The 17,312-nt window shown below is 36.9% G+C and overlaps 1 pseudogene; it reads left to right on the top strand.

Moving 5' to 3' along the window:
• On the top strand, positions 467-1,629 carry LOC102169382 (annotated as a pseudogene).

The following is a 17,312-nucleotide window of genomic DNA, read 5'->3' as shown; positions in this document are numbered from 1 at the left end:
GCCAAGACACAGACAAAACTTAAATGAACTTTGACAGATGAATGCATAAAGATGATGTGGTACATACACACAGTGGAATACAACTCAGTCATAAAAGTGAATGAAATAATGCCAATTGAAGCAACCTGGATGGACCTAGAGACTATCATACAGAGTGAAATAGTCAGAGAGACAAATACCATATAACACTTACATGTGGAATCTAAAATATGACACAAATGAACTTATCTATGAAGCAGACTTGCAGAAACAGAGAATAGACTTGTGGTTATGAGGGGTTGGGGTAGGGGAGGGGTATATTGGGAGTTTTGGATTGCAAAGTACTATATACAGATGCAAAGTACTATATATAGAATGGATAAACGATGATGTCCTACTATATAGCACAAGGAACTCTATTGAATATTCTGTGATAAAACATAATGGAAAATAATATGAGCTCTACCGGCAGCTTCCAACGGGCAGGATGTCTCACAGGAAGTTCTCTGCTCCCAGGCACAAGTCCCTGGGCTTCCTGCCTCAGAAGCACAGTAGCCGGCACTGCAGGAAGGTGAGGAGCTTCCCCAAGGATGGCTCTTCCAAGCCCCTGCACCTCACCGCCTTCCTCAGCTACAAGGCGGGCATGACCCACACTAAGAGGGAGGTCGATGGGCCAGGGTCCAAGGTGAACAAGAAGGAAGTTGTGGAGGCTGGGACCATGCTGAAGACTCCACCATGTTGACTGGGGCATCATAGGCTATGTGTAAACACCCGAGGACTCTGGACCCTTAAGACCATCTTTGCTGAGCATATCAGCAATGAGTGCAAAAGGAGCTTCTATAAGAATTGGCATAAATCTAAGAAAGCCTTCACCAAATACTGCAAGAAGTGGCAGGATGTAGATGTCAAGAAGCAACTTGAAAGGGACTTCAGTAGCAAGAAGAAATACTTCCAGGTCATCCATGTCATTGCCCTCACCCAGATGCTACTGCTTCCTCTGCGCCAGAAGAAGGCCCACCTCAGGTGAATGGAGGCACTGTGGCTGAAAAACTGGACTGGGCCTGTGAGAGGCTAGAGCAGCAGGTCCCTGTGAACCAATTGTTTAGCCAGGATGAAATGACTGAGGTCACTGGGGTGACCAAAGGCAAAGACTACAAAGGGGTCACCAGCCATTGGCACACTAAGAAGCTGCCCCATAAGATCCAATGAGGGTTGTGCAAGGGGTGCCTGTATTGGGGCATAGCATACTGCCCGGGTGGCCTTCTCTGTGGCTTGGGCTGGGCAGAAAGGATACTATCACTGCACTGAGATCAACAAGAAGATCTACAAGATTGGCCAGGGCTACCTCATTAAGGATGGTAAACTGATCATGAAAAATGCCTCTACTGATTATGATCTTTCTGACAAGAGCATCAACCCTCTAGAAGGCTTCATCCACACAGTGAAGTGACCAGTGACTTGTCATGCTCAAAGGCTGTGTGGTGGGAACCAAGAAGCAAGTGCTCACTCTGAGAAAGTCCTGGAGATCAAACTCAAGTTTATTGACACCACCTCCAAATTTGGCTATGGCTGCTTTCATACTGTGAGGAAAAGAAAGCTTTCATGGGACCGCTTGAGAAGGACTGAATTTCAAAGGAAGAAGGGGCCTAATAAAACAGATTGTACAGCTGGCAGAATCTAAATAAAATAATTTTCCAGCGGGGGGGAGAAAGAAAATAAAATGAAAAAGTACATATGTCAGTCAGTTCAGTCGCTCAGTCATGTCCAACTCTTCGCAACTTCATGAAACACAGCACGCCAGGCCTCCCTGTCTATCACCAACTCCTGGAGTTTACCCAGACCTATGCCCATTAAGTCAGTGGTGCCATCCAACCATCTCATGCTCTGTCATTCCCTTCTTCTGCCCTCAATCTTTCCCAGTATCAGGATCTTTTCAAACGAGTAAACTCTTCATATCAGGTAGCCAAACTATTGGAGTTTCAGCTTCAGCATCAGTCGTTCCAATGAACACCCAGGACTCCTTTAGGATGGACTGGCTGGATCTCCTTGCAGTCCAAGGGACTCTCAAGAATCTTCTCCAACACCACAGTTCAAAAGCATCAAATCTTTGGCGTGTGTGTGTGTGTGTGTGTGTGTGTGTGTGTGTGTGTGTGTATAACTGAATCACTTGGTTATATAACAGAAATCGCTCAGTCATGTCCCACCTGTGTGACTCCACAGACTGTATCCCATCAGGCTCCTCTGTCCCTGGGATTTTCCCGGCAAGAATACTGGAGTGGGTAGCCATTCCCTTCTCCAGAAAACATTCCCAACACAGGGATCAAACCCAACTCTTCTGCATTGCAGGCAGATTCTTTACCATCTGAGCCACCAGGGAAGCCCATAGCCAAAATTAACACATTGTAAATCAACTCTACTTCAAAAAAAAGAAACTTTAAAAGATTGCACAGCATGTTCAAATATCAGTTCTTAACACAGAGTCAGTTAATATAAAATATGACTAAGGTTACTCCTCCTTTAGAATTAAATCTGGCAACTCGATATTTTGCTTCATAGAAAATTTTGAAAAACAAAAAAAATTTAAATTCTATTTTATATCTATAATATTTAATCAAAGCTTTAATGTTGTTACTGTGTATGTGAAACTGGATGGCCATAACAACAGTAGCTATTTGTCAGTCACCATTTTAATACAGCCTTTCTATTATTATTTGCCAGGCAGTTGCATGAAATAATCTTTGTGTAAAACTCTTGAATCAGTGCTATTATTATTTCATTTTAAATTTTAGGGAACTAAACCACAGGAAAATTGAGGAATAAAGTATTGAAGTCTTATAGTGACTGAAGGCACAACTGAAATTTTAATGTAGGCTGGCTGGCTCCAGAGTCCATACATTTATTCAGTTCAGTTCAGTTCAGTGACTCAGTTGTGTCTGACTCTTTGCGACCCCATGAATCGCAGCACGCCAGACCTCCCTGTCCATCACCAACTCCCGGAGTTCACTCAGACTCACATCCATCGAGTCAGTGATGCCATCCAGCCATCTCATCCTCTGTTGTCCCCTTCTCCTCTTGCCCCCAATCCCTCCCAGCATCAGAATCTTTTCCAATGAGTCAACTCTTCTCATGAGGTGGCCAAAGAACTGGAGTTTCAGCTTTAGCATCAGTCCTTCCAAAGAAATCCCAGGGCTGATCTCCTTCAGAATAGACTGGTTGGATCTCCTTGCAGTCCAAGGGATCCTCAAGAGTCTTCTCCAACACCACAGTTCAAAAGCATCAATTCTTCGGCACTCAGCCTTCTTCACAGTCCAACTCTCACATCCATACATGAACATTGGAAAAACCATAGCCTTGACTAGACAGACCTTAGTTGGCAAAGTAATGTCTCTGCTTTTGAGTATGCTATCTAGGTTGGTCATAACTTTTCTTTCAAGGGAGTAGGCGTCTTTTAACTTCATGGCTGCAATCACCATCTGCAGTGATTTTGGAGCCCCCCAAAATAAAGTCTGACACTGTTTCCACTGTTTCCCCATCTATTTCCCATTACAATTCTACAAACAGTCCCTCTGAAGGGATTCTACTGATTTTGGGGGGATCTGGTCCTGAACATAAATAGTGATTGTATCACCAACATCTACTGTATGTACACATGAAGTGTCAGTGAGCCCTGAATTAGGGAGTGGAGCTGGAATATGACACTTGGATGACAGAAGATACAATTTTAGTTCTGGCACTTTTCCTGACTTACTGTTTGATCTAGAATTAGTCATTCATCCTCCCTGGGCTACAATTTCTCAAGGGTAAATTAACTAAATTGTTGGGACATGAGATTGATATAGCTTTTTTCCAAATGATTATATGGAGATTTTATAATAAGGTATTTACTTAAAAATAATTAATGTGACCTTATCCAACTTAGTAATGAAACCAATTCCACTGTTATAAAAATATGGAAGAAAATGTATATCGACTTGAGTTGGATTTTTAATAAAAGACCAGGTTGGTTCTGAAGAAAAAAACAAAACATCAGGATTTGCATCATAAGAGAGCACATAAGTAATAACAAAAAAGCAATTGTTCACATGTTTATATTTTAAGTTAGTGTATTTTTTTCATTGAAAAATTTCCTCTATAGGAAAAATTAAAAAATGCTACAATGATATAATAAATAAATGAACTCTCATAAAATTATAATGTAAGACAGGGAAGGGGCTTTTCCTTGATTTGTTAAAACTATAATCACTTGGAAGAGACATATAAGTATTATGCTGATTTAATCAATAGGATTGACTACGTACTATGTTTCAGTCTCAAAACACTAGGTGTGGCCAGAGCAGAGGTTGAAAATTACTGAATGCTCTGATACTCTGGCCCATCACTGTTGGGTGAATAAGCACCAACTAACAAAAAGTTAGAAAAGGAAGATCATGGCATCTGGTCCCATCGCTTCATGGCAAATAGATGGGGAAACAGTGGAAACAGTGTCAGACTTTATTTTGGGAGGCTCCAAAATCACTGAAGATGGTGACTGCAGCCATGAAATTAAAAGATACTTTCTCCTTGGAAGGAAAGTTATGAGATATAGCCAGCAAATGACATTTTGAAAAGCATCATGCCTTCCTAAAACCCCCACAAATCACAAAATGCTTTCATAGACTTTATGGACTAGGAAAGAACCAAGCGAAACAGATTACAGTATCCCAGGATTTTTGAAGGGGAAACAAAGGTTCAAATACACTGCAAATTATACATCATTTAACTTTACAGTAGAGCTTTCAACCAAAGTAATTTGTTTCTAAATTAAAATATGTAAATATTTTCTTCAATTTTCACTATAAAAGTAAAAATCATTCACTCCTACAAAACTTTCTGATGATACAAAAATATCTGAGGAATAAGCCCAGTAAATTCATTTATTTGTTAGGAAATTTATTAGGGATTTATTTGGAAAAAAATAGCTTCAGATATGATAATAAAACAATTATCTAGAATATACAAAATTTCCCCTTAATGTATAAAAATATCTAGCTCACAAATCTAATGCAAGATAGACATCTTAAAGACCAAACGTCTGTGTCTATCATCAAAGTGTTTCTTTGCAAGGAGATGTGATCTACTATAATTGTATCCTTCTCTGTACAACTGTACACTACAAATACATTGTTGCTTTGGTTGAAAGATAAAGATTCAGTTGCTAGGAAAAACTTTCAGACTTGTTAAAAATGGTTCATTTTAATTGATGATATCTTTATTTCTTCTTTGCTGTAGGCCATATGTTACAACAGAAAGAATTTTTATTTGAGACAAAAAGATCTGGAATTGACTTTCTACTCATGCATCTACCATCTGTATGATATTAATCAAGCCACTGTGATGGACTTCTCTATGGTCAATCAGCAATCTCATAGACCTCCTTCATCGCTGCCCTTTGCCAGATTCTTCTGAGCTCTGCCTGCCTGCCAAGATCTCTCATCTTCTTTGCTTGATCCATCATCAATTTTCTCCTCTGAACATGTGCGTGTGTATAATCCTGAGTTATGGCCATTCCCAACCAGACTGATGCCAATTAATCTTCAAGTGACCTTGCTGCAGGGATAGAAAATCTAGACCCTGTTCATCAGTCTGGGTACCTTGACCATTATTCTGCCAATTCTTTCTGCCAGACTTGAACATTATTCCTCTTCTAGATCCTCATTCTGATTCTTCTTCCCTCTTTCCCTCAGTGAACATGGAGTACAGACAGACTCATGTTTCGGCTCTTGGCTCTAGGTCTTGGCATCTCCTATGCTGTTCTGTTACATCATGATCAGGCAATGGCTCAAAAATCACACTTCAGAACCCTTATCTATTTTTGATACGGAGATCTTCTACAGATTCAATCCTTTCTCTGTAAAATTTTCAAATTTCTGTTCAAAGAAAATAACTTCACATACTTCTCAATGAACAAAATATAGATTTCAGGAATATATAAATGAGTTTGCTTTAATATCTACACTATTAGTCTCTCTCACACAAATGTTCTGAATATTCTGTTTGTCCTCTTAGGTATATTTTCCACAATCCTCCACCTTATGCCTTGCCCCAGAAGACTGAATTCACCATCAGGCTACCTGGCTCTCTAGCTTTCATTTGGCTTGACCAATGAAAGGCTATACTGGCAGGAAACCAGTGTGAGATGTAGAGAGAGGCTGAGCTACTTGTGCCCCAATCCCCACAATGCAGAGGGTAGACAGAGGCTGTGTTCTCTAGTTGGGAAGCCCTTTTCTTACAACAGCAGCTCTAATTATGTCATGTAAACCTCTCTGTCTCCTTTCTCCTCCTCACTGTTACCAGCCCGTTCTCCTCTCCCTTAGTCCTACCTACACACACACATTAATAAATAGCATAATCATAAAATCCTTCTTACTTCTTTTTGTATGTCACCTGCTTTTAATAGAATCTTGACTGATACAGTTTCCCCATACCAAGTTTAACAGAGTTGTATCCACTGCAGGTGCTTAGCTCTCTTTTGAGTAATAATTGGTCCCTGAACGTAAAGGGAAGAAGGAACTGGCGGAAATAGTTTACAACCCTTCTATCAGTATTTTAAAATGCAAGTTCTCAGTCATACTCTATAGATATATAAAGATATATAAAGCAGTCAAATTCAATAGAACATTTTATATACTTTAATAATGTTTAAGGTTTAATTCTATAAAGGAATATTTGAGGTAAAGAAAAGACATTAGTGATATTTATCCTTTCTTATTCAGTGTATTTCATACTCAGATTTTTAAAAATCTTTTTCAAGTCTGAAAAATTCCCTGCTTAAAAATCAGGTCTATAATTATGATTTTGAGAGTCTAATGATTTTAGTTTTCCCTTTCCCTCTAGCCCCCTTTGAAGCTGCATCATTAAATGATCATTTGCACATTTTTTTTCTTATACCACTGATGAATAGTACATGGAAATTCTGAATAATCAGTCAAGCAGTCATGTTAGGTTTTCAGAGAAGACATTCTGGCCTTTGCTTGGGTAATTGAAAAAGAGGACAATTTCCCCTGGATACTTTAGTGATCATCTAACAAATTATTCCTACTATCTAGTCCCACAGTTCAGCTTCAGATGTATTTCTGTTTCGCTTTATCACATAACTTGTAAGATTAGCAGCATTTGCTTTAGTAATTATATATCAGCAAACATTTTCAGCTTTCTTGAAAGGTATTCTGATAGACTTCTAAGCCATGATAATTCAAGATATTGCTGGATGACTGTTGTAGCAGAGGCAATGGCATTTCTCTACGACTGGTTTTCTCTTCTGAGTGCATCACTAGCCCACATCTTTCAGGTTCTTATGCTCAGCTACAGTAATCTGACAAGATTCTAGCTCACTCTGAGAAAAAAAATGATGGGTGCCATTCTTAAACCTGCTCTAAGAAAAACTGAAACCATAAAGTCATCACATTTTTTTTCCTTCTTTTGGCTGAATAATATGGAGATAAAAAACAAGAGTGACCATGAAAATCACGTGTCATAGAAAATAGAGACACATCAGTACAGGTTGCTGAACTGCGTGGAGCAGCATCCCTGCCTGCCTGCCTGCCTGCCTTTTAGAATGTGCCTTTTATTGCAACTGAGCAAGAAATACACTTCTCTTTTGTTTGAGCCAATATACATTTTAGGTGTAATTTTTTACAAAGAATGACTTACCCAACACTAACAATGTGACCAAATAATTTTCTCTCAAGATGATTGAAAATACTTTTATTTGTCTAGTGAATTTTTTGGATAGTATATTTTCCTCTAAGATGCTACTAATGTCTTTCCTTTTACATGGACGCTTTCAAAAAATGTTTCAAAAACACATTTAAAAATCACTTGAGAGCACAATTAGATTCATCCATTCTAGTTGATTCTTAGCCTGAACAAAAACAGATATACTCTGTGACTCAGATCTTGGAAAGTAGACTGATATTAATCAAATAATGGCAGGAAAAAATAGTTACAAATATAACTATTTTGAAGGAAAGAGTAATATGAAACACCTGGCTTGGTATGGTAGCAGGACAATCTTTGATAAAGTAAACGAAATCAGTACAAGGAGTAGGATTACACCAGGTAAACAAAAAGCAGAGACTGCATCCCAAACAGTAGAAATAGTATGTGCACAAAATATGTGGATGGAGGGAGGAAACAGCACAATGCCTTGGTAAAAAGCCACTGTGCCTGGAGCACACAGCCAGCTATGGGGTTTGAGATAAGCCCAGAGAAACTGAGGACAGCCAGAGTATGCAAGACTTCATTGGTCATATTCTTCTTTCCCATTCACTTTGTAAGTCACCTTGACCTGTCTTCCACATATTTGGAAAAATGACTTTGTCACTGTACCTATCAGTTATCGCCACTGATTTCCATTATTACCAAACACTCCCTCTATTATTGAACACTGCTTCCTCTTCTGTTTGAAACATCAGTTGCCCCACTCTCTTCATTCATCTCTAAAATTATGGCAGATTGTAATTTCCAGACCTTGCCTCAACAATAATTCCAGTCCATGCTGTTCTAGAACCTTGCCGCTACCATACCAAGCAGTGAGCCTATTCTTTACTTGAAATGAGGTGAGCTGCTTGGCTACCTCGACGTGCAGAATGTAGAAAAGGAATGCTACTTCACTTCCAAGGTTAGCTCATAAAAAGCAGACAATTTCCATCTGGTTTTCTCTCTTGAGATGATCACTTTGCATCCAGCCATTATGTTGTTAGGAAGCCAAGTTCACATGAAGAAACCACATTTAGGTATTCCAGCCAAAACTGAAGCTAAGATTTCAGCCAGCAATCATCACCAACCACCAGATATGAGTGAGCAAGCCTATAGATGATTCCAGCCTTTAGATTTCATGTTGCTGTAGTTGATGAGTGAAACAAAGACAAGCTGTCCTTGCTGAGCCCTGTCCAAATTTCCAATTTATGAGCTAAAGAAATGTAGTCATTGCTTTATTTTTCCAATCTTTGGAGAAGTTTGCCACACAACAATAGGTAATCAGAGCAAGTATTTTGATTCCTTCTCATTTTTCTTTATTAAGTCATTTTCTTTAGTATAATAGTTTAATAAACCATGTTCTCCAAATTAGCCTTCTTTGGTGCAAATCATCACTCTATCACTTTCTACCTATGCAAGAGTACAAATTACTATACCTCATTTTACTCATCTGCAAAACTGGTAAAAATAATGGTAAATATCCCACAGTGTTATAGCAGGGATTAAATAATATAATTCATGTAGAGTATTTATTACAGTACCTGCCACATAATAAGTGCTCAATTAAAGTGTTATTTTTACTTCAACTCTGAAACTTTGCAGTTTCCCAGCATTTTAACCTTAATTCTACTATCTTATTTGATGTGTCCTTCCCCAATTCTTAACTATTCCCACTGCTTCAATTATCAAAGTGACATTTTCCTTTTTTTGACTTAAGTAGGTTTTCAGGGCACATTAAAACCAATTGCATTTTATAATTTTTCAAAGTTGTCTAATATGATACAATATTTACTCTTTCCTTCTTCAGTATATGTTATTAATATAGAATTAAGAAAAAGAACCAGGATGTGCTGGTTCTTTAAAATAAAAAGTATGAGTCACCTTACAGCTAGATGGCTTCTTAGAACCCAAGAAAACTGGAAGTAAGGGAGAATAACACTATTTGCTTAGGGAAAAAATCTTGTTTCAAGCAAAGCAAATCTTGAGGAGGTATAAAGACAAAAATATAATTACCTTTATTTGGAATGGTTAAAAAAGTCATTTTAAGTTCTGCTTGTTTTTAAATTTTCATTGATTGTGGTATTTGCTTCTGGTTTTACCCACTAAACACCTTGTATATTTATCTGAAAATAAATAATTCTCATTAATAATTTGAAATTATGTTTTAAAACCATCCCAACATTGTAAAGCAATTATTCTCCAATTAAAAATAAGTTAATAAAAAATAAAAGTAAATGTTTTTTTAAAAAATTCATCCTTTAAATCAGTGTTCTTAGCAGAAGTAACATACTAGTGACCATCAATAACCTGACAGGGTTGGCATGCCAAAAGTGATTATTAATAGCAAAGTGAATCTTCCAGAAGAGTAATCCAATAAGAATTATTTCTAACATTTCCCATACTTCACCTTGTCAAATGTGTTTTGTGCATATCTTTCTGGTTCAAGGCTAATGATGGGTAACATATAACACTCACTATGTGTCAGGGAGTGTTCTAAGCTATACAGCATATTTAACTGCCATGGATTTCAAAACAACACATTGGTACCACTATCACCTCCATTTTTTTAGATAAATCAGGAAGGTTTAAGCCTACCTAAATTCTTGGCAGCTACCTAAGTAAGTACTTGTTGGAATGGGGATTTGAGCAACCACTGTCTACCTCCAGAACACTACTGGTAGTCACTGTACAATTTATTGAACCACTGAGGTCTATAGTATTCGGTCCAATCTCTGCCGCACAGCCATCAAAATCTTCCCTGATCTGTTCCCAGTTCTTGTTGCCCACCTATCCCTCCCTCCCCTTATCTGTGTACCAACTAGCTCCAACTAAACCAGAAGAGTGACCGTTACTCAAGAACACTTTGAATTTTTCTATCCCATTGTCTCTTTAAAAACTCTTACATTTGGTATGCTTTTGTTCTTCCTGTGTCAAATTCCTGACAATTATCATCAGTTCAGTTAAGTCTCCTCCATGGAGACTGACTTGAGGTAACCTTATTTGTGACACAGAAACAAGTCCTATCTTTCCCTTTCCTCAGGAAATATCCTTGTTACCTCTCATGTATTCATTTAACATGTTATATCCTAAGCATTCTGAGAGTAGAAACTTTTGTACCTTCTTTGTTCCCCCAAAATTACTGGCATAAAGTCTTGAATAAAATCAGTTTTAAAAAACTGGTTTGATTTGATTTAGGTTCATCATCCCACGTCACTCTACAACATAGTTAGCATTCTAAGAAATTGTGAAGAATCACTGTTCATAAAAACCTGATGAATAATCTTTTCTGTTAACATGGTTTGATGTTCTGGCATCTAGTATATACGTAAGATATGTGAAATACCCAGACTCTACAATTATTTTTATTTTATGGTAAAATATGAATGGCAAAACATTTCCAATTATTCAAATATATTATAAAAGATGACTCAAAGGTCAAGTTGACATATTCAAAAAGCTGAAGATTACTATGTTATTTGATTAATTTAAAGTACTCTTGACATTCAGCCATGGTAATCCAATCAAAACAAGATTATGTGTTTTGTGCCTTGGGATTATTCAGTTATTTTTCTCCATTCTTCATAATTAACAACATGCAAGCAAGTCCTTTTTTTTTTTTTTCAAAATAGAGATGTCACAATATGTTTCAAAAAAATAACACAATAAATGTTCATCTCTTTCATGATGTATTTGTATTTTATGTACTCTATACTGCAGACTAATTCATCTCTGTATTAAATGTTTCAAGACAACAACGATATTTTCCTACCTTCATATTTGAATTCTAACAACATTTATTCTATAGAGGTACAAAATTTCCCTTAGTGGTCATCAGTCTTATATTTCTTTTTTTTCTTTTTTGGTGTGTGGGAAATTTAATCAGATCATCCTGTTTAATCTGTCCAATGTGTTCAGTTCTCTCTCTCTCTTCCACTATCTCAAAATTAATGAACTTTCACAACTTAAATGTTCATCCATAACATAAATGTTCATCCATCTTAAACTATTTTTTTTTTAGTTGGTTTAATATGTAGTAGGCAAGAAAGTGCCTAATCAAAAGGTACCAAAAACATCTCCTGCTGTATTGATACAAAGCCACTGGAGTAACACAGAAACAATTGCTGTGGTTGGTTGTAAAGCAACCAGAGAAACATTCCCAAGGGCAAAATAATATTGTGGCTCAACCCTCTACGAGTGGGAGTGTTTGATTATGCACACTCTCAGGGAGTTTATAAACCAGGTAGAACAATCAGGGAGTGCTTAAGTCTAAGCACCACTACAAGGAGGATATTGACTAAATGAATTTTCTCTGCAATAGAATTACCCTGCTGTGTATAACCACGCATTTCAATCACTTTGATGTATTAGCCAATCAGTTCAAGCAAGTTTAGTTTTCTTAATGGAGCTTAATCAGACTTTTACACAAAATATTTTTATGTAAACTAATTCACCAACATAATGATTTATTTTTCTCTTTCCTGGCATGTGTTAGAAATCTGGTCTCTTTAGCCAGACTTCTGTACACTGAGACACTAAGATTTAATACCTTTGGCTTTGTAAGATGCATGAAGGGAAGCCTGTCAGAACATAATTGCATAACTGTCAAAAGAGAGCCAGCACATACATTTCACAGAGCAGAATATCCCCAGCAAGGCTCCAGACTTGTAACCTTTTCTTAAAACGCCATTTTCTTTTTAAAGCTTCTTCCCACTTTGGTTCTCATCTAAGCCATCCATTGTGGCTCTTATCCTGTTTTACCAAAACTTTGTTCTTATCTGGATAACTGCATCTGACTGTGCTTATTCTCCCAAAGCTGCCCTTGACATTTTAAGGGGCTATAGCCTGAGTTCTTACCTCTTTTGACTGCAGACCCAATTGCTGCTGTTTTGGTATCAAATTACCTCTAAAATCTTTGTTTAAATAAGGATGAAGCTCATAGTCAAGTTCAACTTACAATGTTTTGATTTATCTTCCTGGAAAGATGTTTAAGGCAATTATAATAGCTGATGGAAATATGTCATTTTGCCTGAAAGTTAAACAACAGACTCAGGCTTGCAATAACCAATCAAGGTAAAAGAATGACCACTTTGGTCTGGATGTGTAATTCCTATGATGTTCATGTGTACACATGCACACACACGGAAGTTAACAGTGAAGATTGTACATCCATAAATTAACTAGATTTCTTTCTTTACAGATTATCAACAAAATGACGTTGGGCTCTATCAGGGGATCAATTTAGGACAAACATTAAAATAAGCAGTACTTTGAAAATATACCTTAAGTGCAGTTAGAGGCATCCATGTGAATTCCTGGCATTTGGTCCCATCACTTTATGGCAAATAGATAGGGAAACAATGGAAACAGTTGGCAGACTTTATTTTCTTGGGCTCCAAAATCACTGCAGATGGTGACTGCAGCTATGAAATTAAAAGATGCTTGCTCCTTGAAAGAAAAGCTATGACCAATCTAGACAGCATATTAAAAAGCAAAGACATTACTTTACCAACAAAGGTCCATCTAGCCAAAGCTATAGTTTTTCTAGTAGTCATGTATGTATGTGACAGTTGGACTATAAAGAAAGCTGAGCACTGAAGAATTGATGCTTCTGAACTGTGGTGTTGGAGAATACTCTTGAGAGTCCCTTGGACTGCAAGGAGATCCAACCAGTCCATTCTAGAGGAAATCAGTCCTGAATGTTCATTGGAAGGACTGATGCTGAAACTGAAACTCCAGTACTCTGGCAACCTAATGCAAAGAACTGACTCATTGGAAAAGACCCTGATACTGGGAAAGATCAAAGGCAGGAGGAGAAGGGGACGACAGAGGATGATATGATTGGATGGCATCACTGACTTGATGGACATGAGTTTTAGCAAGCTCCAGGAGTTGGTGATGGACAGGAAGGCCTGGTGTACTCTAGTCCATGGGGTCACAAAGAGTTGGACATGACAGAGCAACTGAACTGAACTAATGTGACTTCCTGATTACTTAAGTGCTGCTCTTATTCAATATAAATATGCTTGTGGCTATGTACATTTCATACATCATTTGCACTACTCAATAACATCTGAAGAATATTAATCAGGCTAAAATAAGAGATGGGAAGCTAAAGAAATTCAATAGAAACATGTAGCAGAGTGAACTTTCTGACCTCTCTTTGTAGAACAGAGTTAAATCTATTACATAGAATTAGGCAACAAATACACAGAAAAGATTTGCCACAGGGTTATCAGCTTTCATAATAATCAGCAACAGTGATGCCACCTTCCTGTGAATTTGAGAACTGTGGAGTTTAAATTAAAATGAAATGCCCTAGATTAGGCATTAGATAAAGTTACCCATTATATTATTAATTTTAATTAGATTCTTTGCAGCTTATGTTCTTTGATCTGAGCTAAGCAATTAAGCCTATATTACTTTCTAATTGGATTGTAGTGTATGTCTTGCTAAATCCAAAGATAAGTGAATGTATAGGCCCTATATACGTATACTGCTTTGGGGTGAGTATCCTGTTTATGGAAATGTGCATGCATGCAAGAACACATTCAAAATTTTATTTGACAATAGCAGTCATGGTGATATTTCCAGAGATACTGTAAACCATAATTTTTTACATTTACGAAATGTGTCCTGTTGAGTTCCTAGTGTTTAAAGCATAGGATTTTGAAATCCAGAAGAAAGACATTTCCTAGTGGGAAGAATCTGAAGGATGCCAGTATATAAGGAGGGATCCAGGAGTCCAGAAGAAAAAATACAGACCACTCAAAAAGGGAGATGTCTTTATGTCTTTAAACCAGACATATGATTTGATGGTGTAGCTTTATCTTGAATCAACTTTCAGGCTGTTGAAAACTTTCAATTATGTTAAAGATGACTTTTGAGGTTAAAGATAATGATAACTGCAACATTTGACTGAGCAATTACTATATTCCAGACATGGTAACAAGCGTTTTACATAAATCATCTCATTTAACCTAGCTTCGACCAACTGGAGTAAATTTTTTCTTAAGTCCACTTTCCAGAAAACATGAAGGAAACTGAAAATGTCAAGAGTAGAGGCTTAATTTGACTTGACCTTACTGCTTTGTGTCAGAAAAGTGCCTTGAACCCATGTCTGTATGACTCCAAAGCTTATACATGTTTTAACCACTACCTTTCTCTATAGCAATTTTAATTCAATCAAGAGTTTAAGAACCTCTCTCAGACTCCATTTTCCACTTGTAAAGTGGAGCCTGAAATGCCTACAATTCTTAGTGATATTGTATAAATTAAGTCATTCCTATTTTTAAACATAATTAGTGTGATATTATCAGGGAACACAATAGACGAGTCAATATATTTCTTCTTTTCTAGATTTTGTTTTTTCTGGCCCTGCCACGTGGCATGGAGGATATTAGTTCCCCAACCAGCAATGGACTCTGTACCCCCTGCATTGAGAATGGGGAGTTTTAACTACTAGACCACAAGGGAAGTCCCTATTTCTTTCTTTTTTTCTTTTTTTTGAAACCCCAGCTACCAGCTACATGTAGGAATCATCTAGTGCTTGAATACAACAGCATTTATTTAATACATTCACTTCTGAACTGGTCTTCTTGCTTTCCCTCCTACTCTCTCTCCTATGACTTATTTCCACCTATTAGAATGACCCAAATAAAATATAAGTCATGCAGCACTTTGCCAACTTGCAATGGTTTCCCGTTTCACACAAAAGCTTCTTTCGTAATTCACAAGGTCACCATGATCTGACTGCACAACTGTGTGACTTGATCTCATGTCAGTCACCTGCTCACTGTACTAATTCCACCAGATAGACGTCTGCTATTTCCTCATATACTGGCAAACACTCAGCCCAGGGCCCTTGTGCTTATTATCCTTCCTTCTACCTGCATACATACATAAGTTTTGCTCCTTTTTTAAACATAAGTCTCAGCTCAAATGTGACCTTCTCTGAGATGCACCCCGACTGCTCTATCAAAGCATTATGAAAAGCACAAATACTCCACCAACACTACTCTCTTCACTGTTTACCCCTTAGTCTTGGCTTTTTAAATAACATGTATTATACTACTCTCTACTTACATATCTATAATTTTTATAATTATCTTACTGAAACATAGATTCCATGAGAGAAAAGGAAAAGACTGGCTTTTTTTTTTTTTCACTTTAGCTTCTCCAGAGCAGAAAAGTGCCTGACACATTGCATTAATTCAATTTGAAAAATGATAAGTGAATGAATGAGCAGATATATATTGATGCTCATTATATTAAAGGTACTATTTTAGGTATTATGAAATTAGCATGGTATTATAAACTTCATTTCCAAGGATATTTTTCAATCTTCTCATATGACACAAAATTTTATATAACACTGAGCTATTACACTTGAGAAGAAGGACATGTTCCCTATTGGGGAGGCTCCAGGAACAGAAATGCTGGAGTAAATTATCTGATTATGTCTAATACCTGCATTTCTCTAAATGTCAGAGCCAGGCACATTTAGCAATCACTCAGCCCAGGGTGATTCTACCAAGGCTCAACAAGACATTCTACCATGGCTCACTGTAATAGTTTTCTATTAATTTTTAATGAGACAATAGTATATAAAAAGCACTTTGTAAATTTTCAAGTGATTTAATATATAAACTACAATTTATAGAACTGTATAGGATATAATTCAAAGTATACATGATTTTTCAGATTTAAAATATTCTTATCACTTTGTCACATGACTCACTAAGTATGTGTTATAAATGAAAAGAATACTTTTCATCTGATACATAATAAAGATTTTACAAAGATGAATATGAAAATAGCATATATGACATACTGAGAAAACTGGATGAGATTGAACTATATTTTTACATAATAAATTCTATTTAAATTAAAAATAAGAGGCTTGCTATATTATATTATGAAGTAAAAATAATTTGTACTTTACAGAACACCTGTCTGTGTGTTTACTTTATAATTGCATTTTTAAATGTTAATGTGAATAATATTTCTTTTGAGCTAGACAAGAACATTAAAAATTAATTAAAATGATATTCCCAGGAAAAAATATTTAATGTATTTAACATTTAACACATTATTGTAGGTGTTAATTATTAACATATTCCATCATATCTAAATGAATATCTGTGAGGGTCAAGTCAGGATGCCTATACCTTCAGACCAAAAATTCATTATAGCAGCCTGAGTTTGGTTAGCTATTCAAACTTCTCTGCCTATTCAGCATTCTCATTTTCTATTATGAACATTCATTGTCTCAGGTTGGCTTTTTTTGGAAATATTTTTCTAAGGCCTATGGCCTTAGAGTTTATATTTATTTATTTATTGTTGTTTGCTGTTGCTGTTTAGTTGCTAAGTTGTGTCTTACTCTTTTGAGACTCCATGGACTGTAGCCTGCCAGACTCCTCTGTCCATGGGATTTCACAGGCAAGAATACTGGAGGGGGTTGCCATTGTCTTCTTCAAGGAATCTTCACCACCAAGGGATTAAACCTGCATCTTCTTCACTGCAGGGGGATTCTAGACCACTGAGCCACTGGGGAAGCCCCATCTGTTTAGTATTGGAAATGTTTTATTATATAAGAC

This window comes from Capra hircus, chromosome 8, assembly GCF_001704415.2.
Source record: "Capra hircus breed San Clemente chromosome 8, ASM170441v1, whole genome shotgun sequence".
In the NCBI taxonomy this organism is placed as follows: Eukaryota; Metazoa; Chordata; class Mammalia; order Artiodactyla; family Bovidae; genus Capra; species Capra hircus.
The sequence above is the reverse complement of the archived record's forward strand: the minus strand, read 5'-3'. Positions and strand labels throughout refer to the sequence as shown.